The sequence below is a fragment of the Carassius auratus genome, chromosome 44 (assembly GCF_003368295.1).
Source record: "Carassius auratus strain Wakin chromosome 44, ASM336829v1, whole genome shotgun sequence".
In the NCBI taxonomy this organism is placed as follows: Eukaryota; Metazoa; Chordata; class Actinopteri; order Cypriniformes; family Cyprinidae; genus Carassius; species Carassius auratus.
Genome location: NC_039286.1, coordinates 3029953 through 3051680, shown reverse-complemented (window position 1 = coordinate 3051680; position 21728 = coordinate 3029953).

The window sequence follows — 21728 nt, the reverse complement described above, 5'->3', positions numbered from 1 at the left end:
TAAAATTCTACAAAAGTCCAATGTCCAACAACAAATATTTTAGCCAAATGTATTTTTACTTAGAATTATTATACTACTATTCGATTGCGTTCCGTTCCGGGAGGTTAGAAAGCAGGGTTTCTGAAAGAGAGCTAACTTATACTCAGAGTCAGTTACTCTAGTAACTTACTCTATGAACCTAACCTGGTCCGGAGCAGGTTTTCTTCGATAAGCCCAGCATTTCCTTTGATCTCCTCCCCCTTTTTAAACATTTAATTAATGCACGCTGGAAAAAAGGTCTTCTTACTAAGTAGTTTTTTCCTAAGTTCTTTTTTTTTTCCCCAAGTAAAAAATAAATAAAAAATGTGTGTTTGTTAAAGGGATGTGCGCATGAACGCAGGTAGCGTAAAGTTACAATAGACTAATCTCGCTGGTGGGGTAAGAGACTTTATTGTGAGTTCTTTTGGGAAGAGAGAAATTATTTGAAATGTTTAATTTGTTTTTGTTTTCAGGTGTGGCTGTTTTGTATACACTTCTCAGAGCTGTTTAATTTAAAACCAGTTTATATTGCTGGTTTACAGTTTGAACCGTGTGGATGTCACGGTTGTAAACCGCTGTGTTACTCTGTGTTTTTAAATCTCTGTTTAATATCTTTGAGTAAGGACTTAGATATTTGTCTCTTGTGCAAGTGCATTAAATTAATAGGCTTTGTATTTTTGCTCAGTGAAGCCATTCAGGCGCTTTTTAAATATTATTTGGGAGTTACTTGTTGTTTTGTATTTTTTCTTTTTTTACGTTTATACAAGTGTATGTTACCATTTATATAAATATATCCACCTGTGATTATGCGGACTTAGCAGAAGGAGAGAGTATATTTGTGTTTGGTTTGGTTATTTTGGTTTATCACTGCTTTAAGAATTATGCACTGATTTGCTGTGTGGTTTGTCCCTTCTGTTAAATTGGATTTACTCTAAAATGTGTCTCTTATCAAATTGTGGGTAAATAACTGGTAAGCTATACATGGTATTTTAAAACCTTTTCAAGAGTAAATCCTTTTTGGTAAAATAAATTTGTCCTTTTTTTTAAAGTCACGTCTCTGTCTTTAATCCCATCAAAACCAGCAGGGTTTATTGTAATATTTGTTTTTGGTTTAATCTTTCTTTTGGGTTTAATTTATTTTCGTGTGTAAAGAAATAAACCAGGTGGCACAGTCGGATCTTTTAATTTTTAATACTTTTAGCCAAAGGTTACACATGGCTTTCTAACATCAACAGAGGAAAACATACATGTGACATGTCAGTTATGCACTCAGCTTCTCAAATGCATTAAATTTATTCACTTTTTGCCATGGTGGATCAATTTGATCCATGATCAACATTAAGGGCTTCTTAAAGGGTAAGTTCACCCAAAAATGAAAATGATGTCATTAATAACTCATCCTCATGTCGTTCCAAACCCGTAAGACCTTTGTTTATCTTCAGAACACAGTTTAAGATATTTAAGATTTAGTCCGAGAGCTTTCTGTCCCTCAATTGAAAACCTAAGAAAGGTAATAAAAACATAATCAAAGTAGTTCATGTGACATCAGAGGTTCAGTTAGATTTTTTTGAAGCATTGAAAATACATTTGGTCCAAAAATGACAAAAATTATGACTTTATTCAGCATTGTCTTCTCTTCCGGGTCTTTTGTGAGCACATTCACAACCCTGTAGTGTAGTGCTATCCGGTTCGTGAACGTATCATTCGATGTAACCGGATCTTCTTGAACCAATTCACCAAATCGAACTGAATCATTTAAAATGGTTCGCGTCTCCAATAGGCGTTAATCCGCAAATGACTTAAGCTGTTAACTTTTTAAATGTGGCTGACACTCCCTCTGAGTTCAAACAAACCAATATCCCGGAGTAATTAATGTACTCAAACAGTACACTGAATGAACTGCTGTGAAGGGAGAACTGAAGATGAACACCAAGTCGAGTCCAATAACGAACAAAAGATTGACACGTTCTCAAGTCAAGAACCATTTCTGTCAGATGCGTCGGATTCGAGAACCGAGGAGCTGATGATACTGCACATGTGTGATTCAGCGTGAAGCGGACTGACATACAGAGCGTCTGAACCGAACTGATTCTTTTGATGATTGATTCTGAATGGATTCTGTGCTAATATTATGAGTCGAGGTAAACCGTAGGCTTAAATCAATGGCAATAATCTATAATGAACTCATTAGGTAGAGCACAAAATAACCAGTTAACTGTTTTCTTCAACCAGCTTAATGAATCGAACTGTCCGAAAGAACTACCGGTGATCCGAAAACCGATGCAACCGGGTTCTTGACTCGAGAACGAGTCAATGTTTTGTTCGTTATCTGGCTCGGCTCATTGTTCATCTTCAGTTCTGTCTTCACAGCATTTCAGTCAGTTTACTGTTTGAGTACATGAATTACTCCGGGATATTGGTTTGTTTTAACTCAGAGGGAGGGTCAGCCACATTAAAAAAGTTAATGGAGATGCAAACCGTTTTAAACGATTCAGTTCGATTTGGTGAACTGGTTCAAGAAGATCTGGTTACATTGAATGATTCGTTCGCGAACCGGATATCACTAAACTGTTGAGTTTTGAACTCTCTCACAACAGACAGGGAAGAGAAGACAATGATGAATAAAGTCGTAGTTTTTGTTGTTTTTGGACCAAAATGTATTTTCAATGCTCCAAAAATTTCTAACTGACCCTCTGATGTCATATGGACTACTTTGATGATGTTTTTCTTACCTTTCTGGACATGGACAGTATACCGTGCACACAGTTTCAATAGAGGGACTGACAGCTCTAGGACTAAATCAAAAATATCTTCAACTGTGTTCCGAAGATAAACTGAGGTCTTGCGGGTTTTGAACGATATGAGGGTGAGTTATTAATGACATAATTTTGATTATTGTGTGAACTAACTCTTTAAATAGAGAGTAAAAAAACTACACTCTCTAAGTGTTCTTTCATTGAAAAGTATGGATTTTGTTTATTCACAGGCTATGTAATGATCCGGCCCAGGATCATTCCACCCTTCAACCAACCTCCCACCCGCCCTCCCACTGTTCTGCCTCTGCTCCACCACCCTCCTGTAGTTATGCTAGCGTCTGGAAGCCGCTCCTTGGGGAGGGGCTATGTAATGATCTGGCTCAGGATCATTCCATCCTTCAACCACCAGATGTAACCATATCATGACTTGGACACCAGTACCTTTCATACTGTTGTACCACACCCAAACTACATTCCCCATGGGTCAGTGCATCACAAATCACCTTGCCACACCTGCACCTCATTCATCAGGCAATCTCCTTGCCACACCTGCACCTCATTTACACACACATATAAGCAGCACTCACAGCCAGACACATTGTGAAGTCTTGATTTGATAGTCAGTCATTTCAAAGCGATTTCTACCTGTCTCATGGTTCTCCTTCTAGTTTCCTGTTTGGCTCCCCGACATTGGACTGTTTATGATCATTTTCTGCCTGCCTCGACCCTAGCCTAGTTATTGTTTCTGCCTAAGCCCTGTGTTTTGACACTGCTTTTTGTTTCTAATAAAAACCTGTGAATGGATTCGTATGCTTCTGTCTCATACGTTACAGGCTATTTGGTTTGACCGCCATCAGTCCGTAGCAGTGAATGAAGAGGTATCATATCGATCACAAGTGCAGTATGGAGTACCTCAAGGTTCAGTACTAGGGCCAATACTCTTCACGCTTTACATGTTACCCTTGGGAGATATCATCAGGAAACATGGTGTTAGCTTTCACTGTTATGCTGATGATACTCAGCTCTAAATTTCTTCGCAGCCCGGTGAAACACACTAATTTAAAAAAACTAATGGAATGCATAGTCGATATAAAAAAAATTGGATGACGAGTAATTTCTTAATGCTAAATTCTTAAAAAATAGAGGTGTTACTTATAGGACATAAAAACTCTGCATGTAATAACCTAGAACACTCTCTAAGACTTGATGGCTGCTCTGTCAATTCTTCGTCATTAGGAATCTAGGTGTGCTATTTGATCGCAATCTATCCTTAGAAAGCCATGTTTCCAGCATTTGTAAAACTGAATTTTCCATCTCAAACATATCTAAATTACAGCCTATGCTCTCAGTGTCAAATGCAGAAATGTTAATCCATGCATTTATGACCTCAAGGTTAGATTATTGTTATGCTTTATTGGGTGGTTGTTCCGCATGCTTAGTAAACAAACTACAGCTAGTCCAAAATGCAGCAGCAAGAGTTCTTACTAGAACCAGGAAGTATGACCATATTAGCCCAGTCCTGTCAACACCGTACTGGCTCCCTTTCAAACATTGTATAGATTTTAAAATATTGCTTAATACTTATAAAGCTCTGAATGGTTTAGCACCTCAGAATTTGAATGAGCTCTTGTTACATTATAATCCTCCACGTCTGCTGCATTCTCAAAACTCAGGCAATTTGATAATACCTAGAATTTCAAAATCAACTGCGGGCGGCAGATCCTTTTCCTATTTGGCACCTAAACTCTGGAATAACCTACCTAACATTGTTTGGAAGGCAGACACACTCTTGCAGTTTAAATCTAAATTAAAGACCCATCATTTTAACCTGGCTTACACATAACACACTAATATGCTTCTAATATCCAATTCCAATAAAGGATTTTTAGGCTGCATTAATTAGGTAAACCGGAACCGGGAACACTTCCCATAACACCCGATGTACTTGCTACATCATTAGAAGAATGGCATCTACGCTAATATTAGTTTGTTTCTCTCTTATTGCGAGGTCACCGTAGCCACCAGATCCAGTCTGTATCCAGATCAGAGGGTCACTGCAGTCACCCGGATCCAGTACATATCCAGACCAGCGGAGACCAGGAAAACAAAGAGCCCCAGATACAGATCCCCTGTAAAGACCTTGTCTCAGACAACCACCAGGACAAGACCACAGAAAACAGATGATTCTTCTGCACAATCTGACTTCACTGCAGCCTGGAATTGAACTGCAGGTTTCGTCTGGTCAGAGGAGAACTGCCCCCCGAACTGAGCCTGGTTTCTCCCAAGATTTTTTTTCCATTCTTTCACCGATGGAGTTTTGGTTCTTTGCCGCTGTTGCCTCTGGCTTGCTTAGTTGGGGTCACTTCATTTACAGCTATATCGTTGACTTGATTGCAAATGAATGCACAAACACTATTTAAACTGAACAGAGATGACATCACTGAATTCAATGATGAACTGCCTTTAACTGTCATTTGGCACACTGTTTTCCTAATGAATGTTGTTCAGTTGCTTTGACGCAATGTATTTTGTTTAAAGCGCTATATCAATAAAGGTGACTTGACTTGACTTGGTTGAAACAATACTTTAGTTAAACATTAAGTGCCATTGTTTAAAAGAAAATGCTTTATTGACTAATGTTTCATAGACCTTCAGTTGTTATGCTTTAAAATCCCATGCCATTTATAATTTCACAGTATACCCCCCCCCCCCACCCCCCCAAATTACTGCCCCAATTCTGTAATGGTACAATTTACTCATGCCGATGGCATTTTTTTATAACACTATTTAATTTTATTAGATTTTTTTTTTTTTTTATAATTGTAGCCAACATAAATGGGTGAAGCAAAATAAATATGAAAACTTTTTAACTGCATGCAGATATAGGCCTATATTATTAAAAATATATTATCATTACAAATATTTGGATCGTCCCTTATTCTGTACCTTATCTTCTTAAAGAATAAACACTTATTTTCTACAAGAATAAAAGAAAGAACCTCAATTAGCCCTTATTTTCCATTTGTGAAGTTAACTGGCAACTCTAATGAGGATGTAATTATCTTTTGATTCCCCTGACAGTAGAACCTTCTTCACAGTTGTATGAGATATACGAACGAATAATCATAATATCATAATCATTATGAGTAAAAATATGCCAAAGTAGACCGCTGCTCGCACCGAATAGCACAGTGAATGACTGCATTGTTTCCAATTTATAATTTTATAAATTTTACCCATTTTAATAATTATACCCATTCTGGTTGTTCACCTACTGTATCACCCTGCAGCCCAATACTGGTTGTCCACTGAAGTTAAGCAAGGTTGAGCCTGGTAAGTACTTGGATGGGAGTCCTCCTGGGAAAACTAGGTTGCTGCTAGAAGAGGTTTTAAAGAGGCCAGCAGGGGGTGCTCACCCTGTGGTCTGTGTGGGTCCTAACACCCCAGTATATTGACAGGGACAATATACTGTCAACAAGCACCATCATTCTGATGAGAACCGAATAGGCTCATCAGTTTATGAACAGAATAGGCTCATTCTCCAACTCGCCCAGAGTTAATAAGTTGAGTTTTAACTTTTCTGAATGCATTCAGCTGATCCCTGGGTCTGGGGATAGCACTTTTAGCATAGCTTAGCATAAAGTGAAGTGACATTCAGCCAAGTATGGTGACCCATACTCAGAATTTGTGCTCTGCATTTAACCCATCCGAAATGCACACACACAGAGCAGTGAACACAAACACACACACTGTGAGCACACACCCGGAGCAGTGGGCAGCCATTTATGCTGCGGCGCCCGGGGAGCATTTTTGGGGTTCGATGCCTTGCTCAAGGGCACCTAAGTCATGGTATTGAAGGTGGTGAGAGAGCTGTTCATGCACTAACCCCACCCACAATTCCGTCCGGCCCGAGACTAGAACTCACAACCTTTCGATTGGGAGTCCAACCCTCTAACCATTAGGCCACGACTTTCCCCCATTGAGGTCATTGAGGTCATTGAATCCAATCAGACCACTAGCATCGCATTCAAAAATGACCAAAGAGTTTCAATATTTTTCTTATTCAAAAATTGCCTCTTCAGTAGTAACATCATGTACTAAGACCGGCGGAAAATGAAAAGTTACGATTTTCTACGGCGATATGATTAGGAACTACACTCATTCCGGTGTAACAATCCAGGAAGTTTGCTGCCGTAACATGAGTGCGTCATCTGTAATCACTCCCCTCCAATTGTCAGTGTTAATTTCAGAATGAAATGCTTACTTTACAACATCTAATCAGTTCGAATTAGAAATAAAAAAGCTGCACCCTTTTCTTTTTTATCATTCAGTATTCTGTTTCTCTCGGAAGTACGTCAAAATAGGGAAATAAAATTGATTGCAAACTTCTGTTTCATCCGGACTTTAAATGCAGGTTTGTTCCTTCACATCTCTGCTTCTTGTGTGTCAATTATAACTGCATGTTGTGTTTTGTTCTATTTAGCAACATTTCTATGATGCACAAAGTGGATCAGGCTTCCTGGCTTGGAGACTGAAGACTATACAAAGAAAGACAAAGCTTCATCCCTCCTCATCTAGTACTTCTAGCTCAGCAATGGTGACAGGAGGTGGTCTGACACTCATCAGGAGTATAAACAACAAACATCAACTTAAGGATGAGCATTGCAAGCAGGCTATTTCTTTGATGACCCATACCAGTGATCAGGAGACAATTTTCCAGAAGATGTGAGAGACATTTGAGTATCGACAGAAACTGATCCACAACATTGAAACCTCATCTACAGTTCTTTCAGTGTTTCCAAGACTGTTGGACACAAAATGATTAGTAAGTTTACAATTATTGTGTATATTACTTTTAATAAAGTGTCAGTAAGAAAGCATAAAATTAATTCACACAATGTAACTGGTAAGTTCTTTATTTTTATTTTGGGTGAACTTTCCCTTAAATAATGCTCCTTGCGTGCTTTTTTCCCTACCCTATGTATCTTAATATTTTAGGTTCTTCAAGACTTCAGCCTTCTCTTTTGAAACAGCGAATCCCTTGGGATCAAAGCTGGGAGTGCATAAGCTTGGATGTTTGTATTTCACACTTAGAAATCTTCCACCTCATCTCAATTTCTCTCTAATGAACATATATCTTGTTTCAATCAGAAGAAGCTAAAAAGAATGGTTTGGATAAAATACTGAGTCCTTTTTATAGAAGACGTGAAGAAGCTGAAAATGTTTGTGATAAAAGTGTCATTTTCTGAAGAACCACTTTATTGAACCATATGTCAGATCACAAGCGACAACTTTGGTTTGAACAGTATACAGTACTTGGGTATGTTGAGCCTTTCAATGCCCATTACTTTAGCAGGTTGTGTTAAACCGCTAAGACCACAGCTCAAACATGATATCACGATAACATGATAATGAGCATGACCCCAAAGTAGTTTTGCGGTCTCAGCAGCTAAATGAGCAGCATTACAAAAATCTTGAGGACTCTGGAGACAATTCATATTACGGTATCAAGCGCAACAGCATTCTCAATGAGTTAAAATATTTTCATGTTGCTGTAGATTCTACTACTTACTTCTGCTTGATATTGTAATTATCATTTTCTCTCCTTGTATCACAGAGGGAATGGCTGTTTATTTAAGGTGTTTGATTGCTGAACATCACAAGCTATTTAAAGAACTGTACCCTGCTCATAATTTGATCCCCAAACATCACCTGATGATTCAATATGTCAGTTTGATTAAAAAAATTGGTCCTTTGCTTCATATTTGGACTATGCGATTTAAAAAAAAAAAAGTCTTTAGCACTGAAGCATCAATTATATATAGCTTATCATTGGGAGTCACTTAACATCAGAGATATTGAGACAGGGCCAGTGAGAACTCAAATGTTGGGTGAATTTGATCATGATGAATTGGTTTGTGCACATTTTCAAACTGAATGGGTAAGATGCAGTGGAATTGAATGGATCTGTTGTTTGTATTGATGTGGCTGATGAAATGCATTCACGAGTTCACATCTACGTATATTAATACCGTAAGTTTATGCGTATTTAGCGTGCTGTCCGGGTGGAGGGCTCTGAGCTCGGGATGTGGCCTGAACCCAGAGTACTGCCCCCCGGTTGTGGTAAGAGTAGATGGATCTATGAGTGAGGAGAAATGGAGTGGAGGAGGGATGCTGAAAACTGTCAATGAACAGAGGTATGTTCTGCTGTTATTTATACCTTGTCATGAATTGATTACTGATTGGTCTCCACTTGTGTTAATCAGGTTAATGAACTGCGACTGTTCACCCGAACTTTGTTTTAAAACAGCATTTCACGAGTTCACATCTACGTATATTAATACTGTAGGTTTATGCGTATTTGGCGTGCTGTCCGGGTGGAGGGCTCCGAGCTCGGGATGTGGCCCGAACCCAGAGTACTCCCCCCAAAACAAGAGAGCAAAAGGACAGCCGCCGGACTACGAACCCCCCAAAATGCAGAGATTTGGCGGGCTGACGTTTTTAGAAGTATGGTCGTTTGACCAGGAGATCTCGCATTGCCTATGGCAGAAGCAGAGGAGCAGGCAGGTCCTGTTGGTTAATAGATGAGGAAGAAGCGGTTACGATGTCGGGAAGACAGGCTCCACCGTCTGCCTGCGAGGTGTAATGATATATTGACTAGATGCGTAATGTGTCCGCTGGGAGGCTGAGGCTCGCTGGACAGATAAAGGAAACAAATAATATTTCTGCATCCGCTGGAAGACTGGCTCGCTGGATGAAGAACAGAAAGAGATGAATGCGTACTGCGTCCACTGGGAGGCTGAGGCTCGCTGGATGGATAGAGGAAATGAATAGATATTACTGCGTCCACTGGGAGGCTGAGGCTCACTGGACAGACAGGGGAAACCAATAGATATTTCTGTGTCCGCTGGGAAACTAGTGCTCGCTGGACAGGCAGGGGAAACCAATAGATATTTCTGTGTCTGCTGGGAGACTGAGGCTCGCTGGAGAGACAGGGGAAACCAATAGATATTACTGTGTCCGCTGGGAGACTAGTGCTCGCTGGACAGGCAGGGGAAACCAATAGATACAGGGAGTGCAGAATTATTAGGCAAGTTGTATTTTTGAGGAATAATTTTATTATTGAACAACAACCATGTTCTTAATGATTCCAAAAACTCATTAATATCAAAGCTGAATATTTTTGGAAGTAGTTTTTAGTTTGTTTTTAGTTGTAGCTATTTTAGGAGGATATCTGTGTGTGCAGGTGACTATTACTGTGCATAATTATTAGGCAACTTAACAAAAAACAAATATATACCCATTTCAATTATTTATTTTCAGCAGTGAAACCAATATAACATCTCAACATTCACAAATATACATTTCTGACATTCAAAAACAAAACAAAAACAAATCAGTGACCAATATAGCCACCTTTCTTTGCAAGGACACTCAAAAGCCTGCCATCCATGGATTCTGTCAGTGTTTTGATCTGTTCACCATCAACATTGCGTGCAGCAGCAACCACAGCCTCCCAGACACTGTTCAGAGAGGTGTACTGTTTTCCCTCCTTGTAAATCTCACATTTCATGATGGACCACAGGTTCTCTATGGGGTTCAGATCAGGTGAACAAGGAGGCCAAGTCATTAGTTTTTCTTCTTTTAGACCCTTTCTTGCCAGCCACGCTGTGGAGTACTTGGACGCGTGTGATGGAGCATTGTCCTGCATGAAAATCATGTTTTTCTTGAAGGATGCAGATTCTTCCTGTACCACTGCTTGAAGAAGGTGTCTTCCAGAAACTGGCAGTAGGACTGGGAGTTGAGCTTGACTCCATCCTCAACCTGAAAAGGCCCCACAAGCTCATCTTTGATGATAGCAGCCCAAACCAGTACTCCACCTCCACCTTGCTGGCGTCTGAGTCGGACTGGAGCTCTCTGCCCTTTACCGATCCAGCCACGGGCCCATCAAGACTCACTCTCATTTCATCAGTCCATAAAACCTTAGATAAATCAGTCTTGTGATATTTCTTTGCCCAGTCTTGACGTTTCAGCATGTGTGTCTTGTTCAGTGGTGGTCGTTTTTCAGCCTTTCTTACCTTGGCCATGTCTCTGAGTATTGCACACCTTGTGCTTTTGGGCACTCCAGTGATGTTGCAGCTCTGAAATATGGCAAAACTGGTGGCAAGTGGCATCTTGGCAGCTGTACGCTTGACTTTTCTCAGTTCACGGGCAGTTATTTTGCGCCTTGGTTTTTCCACACGCTTCTTGCGACCCTGTTGGCTATTTTGAATGAAACACTTGATTGTTCGATGATCACGCTTCAGAAGCTTGGCAATTTTAAGAGTGCTGCATCCCTCTGCAAGATATCTCACTATTTTTGACTTTTCGGAGCCTGTCAAGTCCTTCTTTTGACCCATTTTGCCAAAGGAAAGGAAGTTGCCTAATAATTATGCACACCTGATATAGGGTGTTGATGTCATTAAACCACACTCCTTCTCATTACTGAGATGCACATCACCTAATATGCTTAATTGGTAGTAGGCTTTCGAGCCTATACAGCTTGGAGTAAGACAACATGCATAAAGAGGATGATGTGGTCAAAATACTAATTTGCCTAATAATTCTGCACACAGTGTATTATTGCGTCCGCTGGGAGACTGAGGCTCGCTGGACAGATATGGGAGACGAATTATGTCCCTTCGTCCGCTGGAAGACTGGGCTTGCTGGACGAAGAACAGGAAGAGATGGATGCATACTGCGTCCGCTGAGAGACTAGTGCTTGCTGGACAGGCAGAGGAAAAATAGGTATTTACAGTGTCCACTGGGAGCCTGAGGCCCACTGGACAGATAGAAGGAATTAGATATTTACTGCATCCGCTGAGAGACTAGTGCTCGCTGGACGGACAGGGAAATCAATGGATATTTCTGCGTCCGCTGGGAGACTAGTGCTCGCTGGACGGACAGTGGAAGCGGATAAATATTTACTGCGTCCGCTGAAAGACTAGTGGTCGCTGGACGGACAGTGGAAACGAATAAATATTTACTGCGCCCGCTGAGAGACTCGTGCTCGCTGGACGGACAGTGGAAACGAATAAATATTTACTGCGTCCGCTGAGAGACTGGTGCTCGCTGGACGGGCAGTGGAAACTAATAGATATTTGGTTGGTGTCGCTGTTGGACAGTGTTTTCTCTACTTCCTGTTGGTTTTCTGTAGCTAATCGTAGCTCCGTGTAGCTGTTTTTTTTTCTCTATAATCTTTCTTATTATCACTGTCTGTTTGTTTTTGTAAAATATAACTTAATTCACACCAAATTTCTGATATTATCGATCAATCTTGTCAGATTAACTTTGATCGTTCACTTTTCTGTGAGTGCAGTACACCTGCAAAGCTTTAGCACTCGTTAGCTTGTCATTAGCATTTTCTTTTCTCCTCTCCTCTCCCACGCTGCAGTTTTCCACAAGTTCATCAAACAACCGCAGTAAGAATATTTCATCAAGCACGGTGAGTAATGGCTTCGCCTGCTATCCTTATTTGCACCTCTTGCCACATGTACAGTTTATCTATCTCTGTCACTGATGAGGGATTCACATGTGATAAATGCAGGGAAATAGTTAGGCTGACAGAGAAGATTTCAGAATTAGAGACACGCATCCAAACTTTAATTGAGGACAGTAAGAATGTTAGGGCTCTAGATACAGCTTTGGATGCGTCTAGCTCAGGGATTCCTGTACATTGTCCGGTTCCGGCAAGCAGGGCAACTGGGTGACGGTGAGGCAGCGTAGTCGTGGGTCAAAACACCGCTCTTCTGTTCTGATCAAAACATTAAACAGGTTCTCCCCACTCAGTGACGCACCCACCGAGAAACCTGATGGAAGTGCTCTAGTTATTGGTGATTCTAATTGTACGGAACGTGAATATAGAGACACCAGCCACCATAGTCAAATGTTTACCGGGAGCCAGAGCGCCTGACATCTTGGCAAATTTAAAAGTGCTGGCTAATGCTAAACGTAAATACAGTAAGATTGTTATTCATGCCGGCGCTAATGATGTTCGACTTCGCCAGTCTGAGATCACTAAAAATAACTTTAAAGAGGTGTGTGAACTTGCAAGCACGATGTCAGACACTATGCTCTGGTCCCCTCCCTGCTTACCTTGATGACGAGATGCATAGCAGATTGTCATTACTCAATGGCTGGATGTCTAAGTGGTGCCCACAGAATAACATAGGTTTCAAAGACAATTGGACGAGCTTTTGGGGCAGACCTGACCTGTTTAAAAGAGATGGTCTTCATCCCTCCTGGGGTGGCGCCACTCTTCTCTCTAGAAATATGGCAAATAGTCTTAGTGTTTATACTTGACTAACTGGGGCCCAGGTCATGAAGCAGACAGACTGGCTAAACCGACCGTCTGCTAGCTGCCTCCCGTCACAGAGGTCAGTAAATTCTCAGCACATAGAGACTCTTTCACCTAGATATCACACTATAGAGACTGTGTCTGTTCCCCGAACTAGAAAGTACAAAAAACGTCCAAACCAAGTTAAGGCTAACAATTTAATTGAGGTTCAACAAATAAAAAACAAATGCAATATGCATAAACAAATGATAAAGCTTGGCTTATTGAATATCAGATCCATTTCTACGAAAACACTTTTTGTAAATAATATGATAACTGATCATAATATAGATGTGCTCTGTTTGACAGAAACTTGGCTAAAACCTGATAATTACATTATTTTAAATGAGTCCACCCCCCAAGATTACTGTTATAAACATGAGCCGCGTCTAAAAGGCAAAGCGGGAGGAGTTGCTTCAATTTATAACAACGTTTACAGGATTTATCAGAGGGCAGGCTATCAAGTATAGTGCTTCATATAACATTATCCAGAGAAACCAATGTAAATGATAAATCCCCTGTTATGTTTGTACTGGCTACTGTATACAGGCCACCAGGGCACCGTACAGACTTTATTAAAGAGTTTGGTGATTTCACATCCGAGTTAGTTCTGGCTGCAGATAAAAGTTTTAATAGTTGGTGATTTTAATATCCATGTCAATAATGTAAAAGATGCATTGGGATCAGCATTTATAGACATTCTGAACTCTATTGGTGTTAGACAACATGTTTCAGGACCTACTCATTGTCGAAATCATACTCTAGATTTAATACTGTCACATGGAATTGATGTTGATAGTGTTGAAATTATTCAGCCAAGTGATGATATCTCAGATCATTATTTAGTTCTGTGCAAACTTCATATGGCCAAAACTGTAAATTCTACTTCTTGTTACAAGTATCGAAGAACCATCACTTCTACCACAAAAGACTGCTTTTTAAGTTATCTTCCTGATGTATCCAAATTCCTTAGCATATCCAAAACCTCAGAACAACTTGATGATGTAACAGAAACTATGGACTCTCTCTTTTCTAGCACTTTAAATACAGTTGCTCCTTTACGCTTAAGGAAGGTTAAGGAAAACAGTTTGACACCATGGTATAATGAGCACACTCGCACCCTAAAGAGAGCAGCCCGAAAAATGGAGCGCAGCTGGAGGAAAACAAAACTAGAGGTATTTCGTATTGCTTGGCGGGAAAGTAGCAAATCCTATAGAAAAGCATTAAAAACTGCTAGATCTGATTACTTTTCTTCTCTTTTAGAAGAAAACAAACATAACACCTGGTATTTATTCAATACAGTGGCTAAATTAACGAAAAATAAAGCCTCAACAAGTGTTGACATTTCCCAACACCACAACAGTAATGACTTTATGAACTACTTTACTTCTAAAATTGATACTATTAGAGATAAAATTGCAACCATTCAGCCGTCAGCTACAGTATCACATCAGATAGTGCACTATAGACCCCCTGAGGAACAGTTCCACTCATTCTCTACTATAGGAGAGGAAGAATTGTATAAACTTTTTAAATCATCTAAACCAACAACATGTATGTTAGACCCTATACCATCTAAGCTCCTAAAAGAGGTGCTTCCAGAAGTCATAGGCCCTTTTCTGACTATTATTAATTCCTCATTTTCATTAGGATATGTCCCCAAAACCTTCAAACTGGCTGTTATTAAGCCTCTGATAAAAAAACCACAACTTGACCCCAAAGAACTTGTTAATTATAGAATCTCCCTTTTCTGTCCAAGATACTAGAAAAGGTGGTATCCTCACAATTATATTCCTTCTTAGAGAAAAATGGTATATGTGAGGATTTCCAGTCAGGATTTAGACCGTATCATAGTACTGAGACTGCTCTCCTTAGAGTTACAAATGATCTGCTCTTATCATCTGATCGTGGGTGTATCTCTCTATTAGTTTTATTGGATCTATGTGCTGCGTTTGACACAATTGACCACAGCATTTTTTTGCATAGACTTGAACACTTTGTTGGCATCAGTGGAAGTGCATTAGCATGGTTTAAATCGTACTTATATGACCGCCATCAGTTCGTAGCAGTGAATGCAGAGGTATCATATCGATCACAAGTGCAGTATGGAGTACCTCAAGGCTCAGTACTAGGGCCGCTACTCTTCACGCTTTATATGTTACCCTTGGGAGATATCATCAGGAAACATGGTGTTAGCTTTCACTGTTATGCTGATGATACTCAGCTCTATATTTCCTCGCAGCCCGGTGAAACACACCAATTTGAAAAACTAATGGAATGCATAGTCGATATAAAAAAATTGGATGACGAGTAATTTCTTACTGCTAAATTCAGAAAAAACAGAGGTGTTAATCATAGGGCCTAAAAACTCTGCTTGTAATAACCTAGAACACTGTCTAGGACTTCATGGTTGCTCTGTCAATTCTTCGTCATCAGTTAGGAACCTAGGTGTGCTACTTGATCGCAATCTTTCCTTAGAAATCCACGTTTCTAGCATTTGTAAAACTGCATTTTTCCATCTCAAAAATATATCTAAATTGCGGCCTAATGCTCTCAATGTGAAATGCAGAAATGTTAATCCATGCATTTATGACCTCAAGGTTAGATTATTGTAATGCTTTATTGGGTGGTTGTTCTGCACGCTTAGTAAACAAACTACAGCTAGTCCAAAATGCAGCAACAAGAGTTCTTACTAGAACCAGGAAGTATGACCATATTAGCCCGGTCCTGTCATCGCTGCACTGGCTCCCTATCAAACATCGTATAGATTTTAAAATATTGCTAATTACTTATAAAGCCCTGAATGGTTTAGCACCTCAGTATTTGAATGAGCTCCTTTTACATTATACTCCTCTACGTCCGCTACGTTCTCAAAACTCAGGCAATTTGATAATGCCTAGAATATCAAAATCAACTGCGGGCGGCAGATCCTTTTCCTATTTGGCGCCTAAACTCTGGAATAACCTACCTAACATTGTTCGGGAGGCAGACACACTCTTGCAGTTTAAATCTAGATTAAAGACCAATCTCTTTAACCTGGCATACACATAACATACTAATATGCTTTTAATATCCAAATCCGTTAAAGGATTTTTAGGTTGCATTAATTAGGTAAACCGGAACCGGAAACACTTCACATAACACCGTACTTGCTACATCATTAGAAGAATGGCATCTACGCTAATATTTGTCTGTTTCTCTCTTGTTCCGAGGTCACCGTGGCCACCAGATCAAGTCTGTATCCAGATCAGAGGGTCACTGCAGTCACCCGGATCCAGAACGTATCCAGACTAGATGGTGGATCAGCAACTAGAAAGGACCTCTACTGGCCTGAAAGACAGCGGAGACCAGCACAACTAGAGCCCCAGATACAGATCCCCTGTAAAGACCTTGTCTCAGAGGACCACCAGGACAAGACCACAGGAAACAGATGATTCTTCTGCACAATCTGACTTTGCTGCAGTCTGGAATTGAACTACTGGTTTCGTCTGGTCAGAGGAGAACTGGCCCCCCAACTGAGCCTGGTTTCTCCCAAGGTTTTTTTCTCCATTCTCCATTCTCCATTCACCGATGGAGTTTTGGTTACTTGGCGCTGTCGCCTCTGGCTTGCTTAGTTGGGGTCACTTCATCTACAGGGATATCATTGAGTTGATTGAATCCTGTGCAAAGGGAACAAAGAGCCATTTTATTTGTGCTCTGTTTAAAGTATTCTCATACTTTTAATAACAGTGGTCTCTGTTTGTGATAGAATGCAACTTTCTTCATTCGCAGTATGCCATTATGCGAGATGTAAACAGTGTGACGCGTCCACGCATTTCACACGCGTCGACGTATTTTTGTAGTCGACGTAAACGATGATGTCGACGCGTCGTTGCAGCACTAATTAGTGGTGGAAATTATGATTATTTCTAGAGATTCGTTCATTTTCAGTTCATTCACCAAAATGATTCGTTCAGATTTGTTCAGTGATAATTTTTTCGTTTTACACAAAATATGCCAGCAGGTGGCAAAAAGAGTGTATTATGTGTTATGTCTTAAGTCAACGAACGCGTTCACTTGTTACAAAAAACTGATCTGGCTTTATTAAAATGTGTGTATAATCGCATTCAATATATGAAGTCTAATTGAGTTGTTCAGATGAACAAAGCACAAGGTTTCTTGCCTAATTAGCATTTTAATTGTTTGGTCAGACAGTTTGTATATTATATATTCATATCCATAAATCAGGGATTAAACCTTTCTTTTACGGTCTATAGATTAAACGTGGAGTTGGTAAATATCAAAACGAGCGTATGTGCACAGTACAGTACCTATAACTGCGCTTTGCATTTTCCGAGATTGACATGCTAAATAGCAGACTAACCCAGTTTACTCTAATTCATTTCGTTCATGAACAAGATAAGCTATGTGCCAGTTCATTTCATTCACAAACGACATTGTAACAACAATGAGTCTTACAGAATAATTAACTCAAATGATATATAGGGAATTTGAATAATTAATCAGGAATATGATTAATTTATATCTCAGATGACAGTTACATTAAATTTGATTGATTATGAAAAATAGCTCAATTGCCTATACCAATAAATAATCACAGGGCACTGTAATTTACTCATTAATATGTCAATATTCCATTCTCCATATCAATTGTTGAGATATGCCTTACTGTAAATTACTGCAAATCAAATAGTGGTTTGACCAGCAAACCAAATTGACTATCAATTTCCAATAAAGTTATCACTTATTATAATTCAAGGAAAAATATTCTCTGGCCATGAAAACATTATCCTATCCTTATGATAAATTTAGTTTCTAAATTTAAAGCTTGTAGCTAAAGATCAGACATCTCAGTGACTCGTAATGTGAGTGGGGTGGAGTCCAAGCCAATCGTCAGTATATGGGTTTTTAATAATTAAACTAGTAATACATCAAACTACAAATCACACAGAGTAAATATGCGTACGACAATACAAACAGTAAGCTTTATACAATACATAACGGAATCCAAATAAAAGAGAGAGAGAAAGAGAGAGAGAGAGAGAGAGAGAGAGAGAGAGAGAAAAAATAGAATGAGATCACATAAGGAGCTCAGGTATGGAAATCATAGTCAGTAACTTTTGGAAGCCAACAACGATCAGATCATAACAACACTTTAAAGCAGCATTTAAATCTCCATAGAGAAAGTGATACTTGCAAAGTGTCCAATGTGCATGAGCTGGACATTGGGGCGCGCTGCTTTTGAAAACGCGGGCATGTGCCGGAGGCCATGTGACGCGCGTGCACGCTGCGCTTGATCTTGGCGTGAGCGTGGAGCACGTGGTCCTTTGTTCTGTCCTCGCGCGGTATTTGAAAGGTTCAACAAACAATGTTCCAGAATTCGTCTTCCTTGCGTGGAGAGGTGAATAGTTTAATAAACTTAGTAAAGAAAAGAAAAGAAACAACAAAAACAAAAGCTTCTATAGGAGCCATTAAAATGGCTTTTTCTCTCAGCCCCTGTGCTGAGGGGGTTTGCGCTATGAGCGCGGCCTATGGCCGCGCGGAAGCAACGTTGGAGAGCAGCGTGTCCGAGAGCGGAGAAGGAGAAGAAGAGAGAGAAGAGAGGACCTTGTTCGGTCGTTCTAATGGCTTGAGATGGCCCCGCCTCTTTTCGCGTAAACAACCAATGAAAGTCCGCGATCTGAAGCGGAGGGAAAAGTTCCTTTGTCTCTGTGGAGACAACCCCCTGGTGATCTAGTGCTTGTCCGATTCCATCAGGGATATTTCTATCGGTTCGTACTTCAGATTACATACATTTTTCCATTACTTTGCTCTAGATAAATGGGTCTGTCAGAGCATGACGATTAGAACAAGACTAAACATAATAGGTATATGTGATCAAAACATGAAGTTACATTCAAATGTAGAATTACACATATTTAAAGATTTGCTTAACACATGATAACACTGCAGATGTTGGGAAACATCTAAATGTACCAAAAGGGAATACGTAATACATTTATAAAACATAAAAACAGAAAGTTAATGAATACATTCCATAGAATGCATTGTTCAAAAGAAACCAGTGATTTGGCTTCTCTCCTGCCCTGTGTGGTCGTAAACTTTTACGACCTGCAAAAGTGGGGGTTGCAGAAACATGGCTCTCTTTGAGGAAGTTAAAATGAGGAGAGACATTTCCTAAAGTATAAGCTGGCAACTTATACTCTTCACATAACAAGGATTAACCATTTTATGCAATCCATAAACAGATTTAAAATACATATTAATAAGGACTTACAAAAGTAAGGAACTTTACGAAAGGTTTCCTTTTGTGTATGTTGGAATGTGGTTGGTTTAGTGTCTCCTTTGAGGTTTGCCCACGTGACTCTGGAATTTCTTGTCGTAAATAACTGTCACGTAAAGCAGGATGTGGCTGACTTCAGGGCGGCCAAAATGGTGAATTATGTAAACAACGAAGGTCCTTGTTTACTCACGTTCTGGTCTTTTGCTCCGAACGTGTTAAGAGTCAGGAATTCACTAGTATGGACAGATGGCTGAAATACCATCAGCTCATTAGTGTTACAACATGTAACGTTATCCGTTCATTCAGTTCGTTTACGAATGACGTGTGCCAGTTCAGTCATTTCACTCACGAACGATAAGAACTCTAGATCTAGTTCAGACTCATATGAAACTCGTTCATTGAAGGGCGTATTCATTACTACATTCAACAAATCACATACTCTGTCACATCTAATACTCGAAGGCTATCGGCTCGAGGTTGAGTAATTCTTTGACAGGATGAAATGATTGTTACCCGGTTCACTGAGCTGCGCATGCGCTGCTTATAAGCGCCGCGCTGCTGTGCAGGGAGGAACTTCACTGACCGAGAAATATGAATCTGTGGATTACGTGAACAATTCATTCACCTAAAAGATTTTTTCAAAAAGAACGATTCATTCACGAACGACACGTCACTAGCCCTAATGGATACATTTGGAACACTGGTTTCACATTGTAGTATAGACTGTGGAAACCGAGGCTTCTGAAAACTATGAATATCATTATACATTGAATATCATTATGTCTGTAAAACATACCAAGACATGATTATGGCAATAACGTTAATTGCAGTTATGTGCCATTCACTTCCAAGCAGTTCTAAAGATATTTATTTGCATGCTTTTCATATTACAGTCCTAGAAAGACAACAGGATTTTACTCACACTGCTGTCCTGCGGCAAACGAGGGTAGTGATCACGCCAGTAGATGGTGAACTATGCCCCTAAATAAATTGGTCCTGCCAGAATAAATTGCATGAAACTTATGTCTGTAAAACCTCAGTGAGGTTTAAACGTGCACGGTAAGGCAGATAATATCTTTGGACATTTCCGTGTGGATGATGACTACGTCATAGCCTCATTTAACAAACTTTAAGCCTCCTTTCCACAGCACATGACATTTGGAAACGATTGTCGCATTTCTCCCTCTAGCGGCAGGCGTGCAGAACTTTCAAACTGGTCGTGCAGCAACTGTTACCTTGACATGTTCACCATGGTAAAATTAATAATCAGTGTTGGGCAGTAGCGTCGCTACAAGCAGCGAAGCTACTAGTTTAACTACATTTCTCGGTAGCTTGGTCGTAGCTTCGCTACTTCCTGAATCGAATAGCTTTTCAGTTACCAAGTAGTGCGGTAGCTTCCACACAAGCTACATTTCGCAAACATTTCTGAAGCTAAAACTCAAATCGGGAAATACAACTGCTAATATCGCTGATCCTGGATCAGTAGTGACGCTCTTGTTCGTGTTTAAGGTGGATAGCAACCAATCACCTTCTGCTCCGGATGGTACCACTCCTTGGCCAGTCACGCAAAAAATTATTTGATGAAATGATGGCATAGGATGAGGTCGGAGAACAGTTAATCCCGAGGAGTGAGTCGCCGTGGCCGTATCTCGACAAGTACGTGACACTGACTGAGATAACAGAGAGAAAATATGTTTTCAGATGCTGCTTGTAAAAATTATCAGGGTCCCCCCTTACGAAAAGAAAATATATTTGCCGATATATTTCTTAAAGTATATTGTGATATATTGTAATATATTATTTTCCTTTTTATTTCTAATATTGAATATATTTAAATACATTTAATAATAGTTAACAAGATATAGGTAATTCTGACCTCGCACTGATAAATCGTATTAGAATACATCACATCCGGTCTGGCGTTCGTCCACGGTCTAATCGCGGAAGTTTAAATATTTGTACGCATCCGAGGCTCAATTTGGATCTGAAATTCCACATACGTATGTGATCGGAACTCCACGCGGCTCCCGCACTACTTTCTAGCCGAAAACCTGAATTTAGCGTCTTCAACCTGAAAATGTATTAATTTATGACGCACGGTCTGCGCCGCTAGAGGAGGCAGCCTCAAACTGCGCCTTGGCCGGAAAAGCCGCGGTGAAGGGCTGAGACCCGGCGGGAAGTGAGAGAGGCCTGCTGCTGCTGCAGTAAGAACTGAGGAGCGAGTTGGTTGAATGCCTGCTGGAACTGCGATTCCAGCGCTCAAAGAGAGAATCTTGATCGGATCAATCGTGGTGTC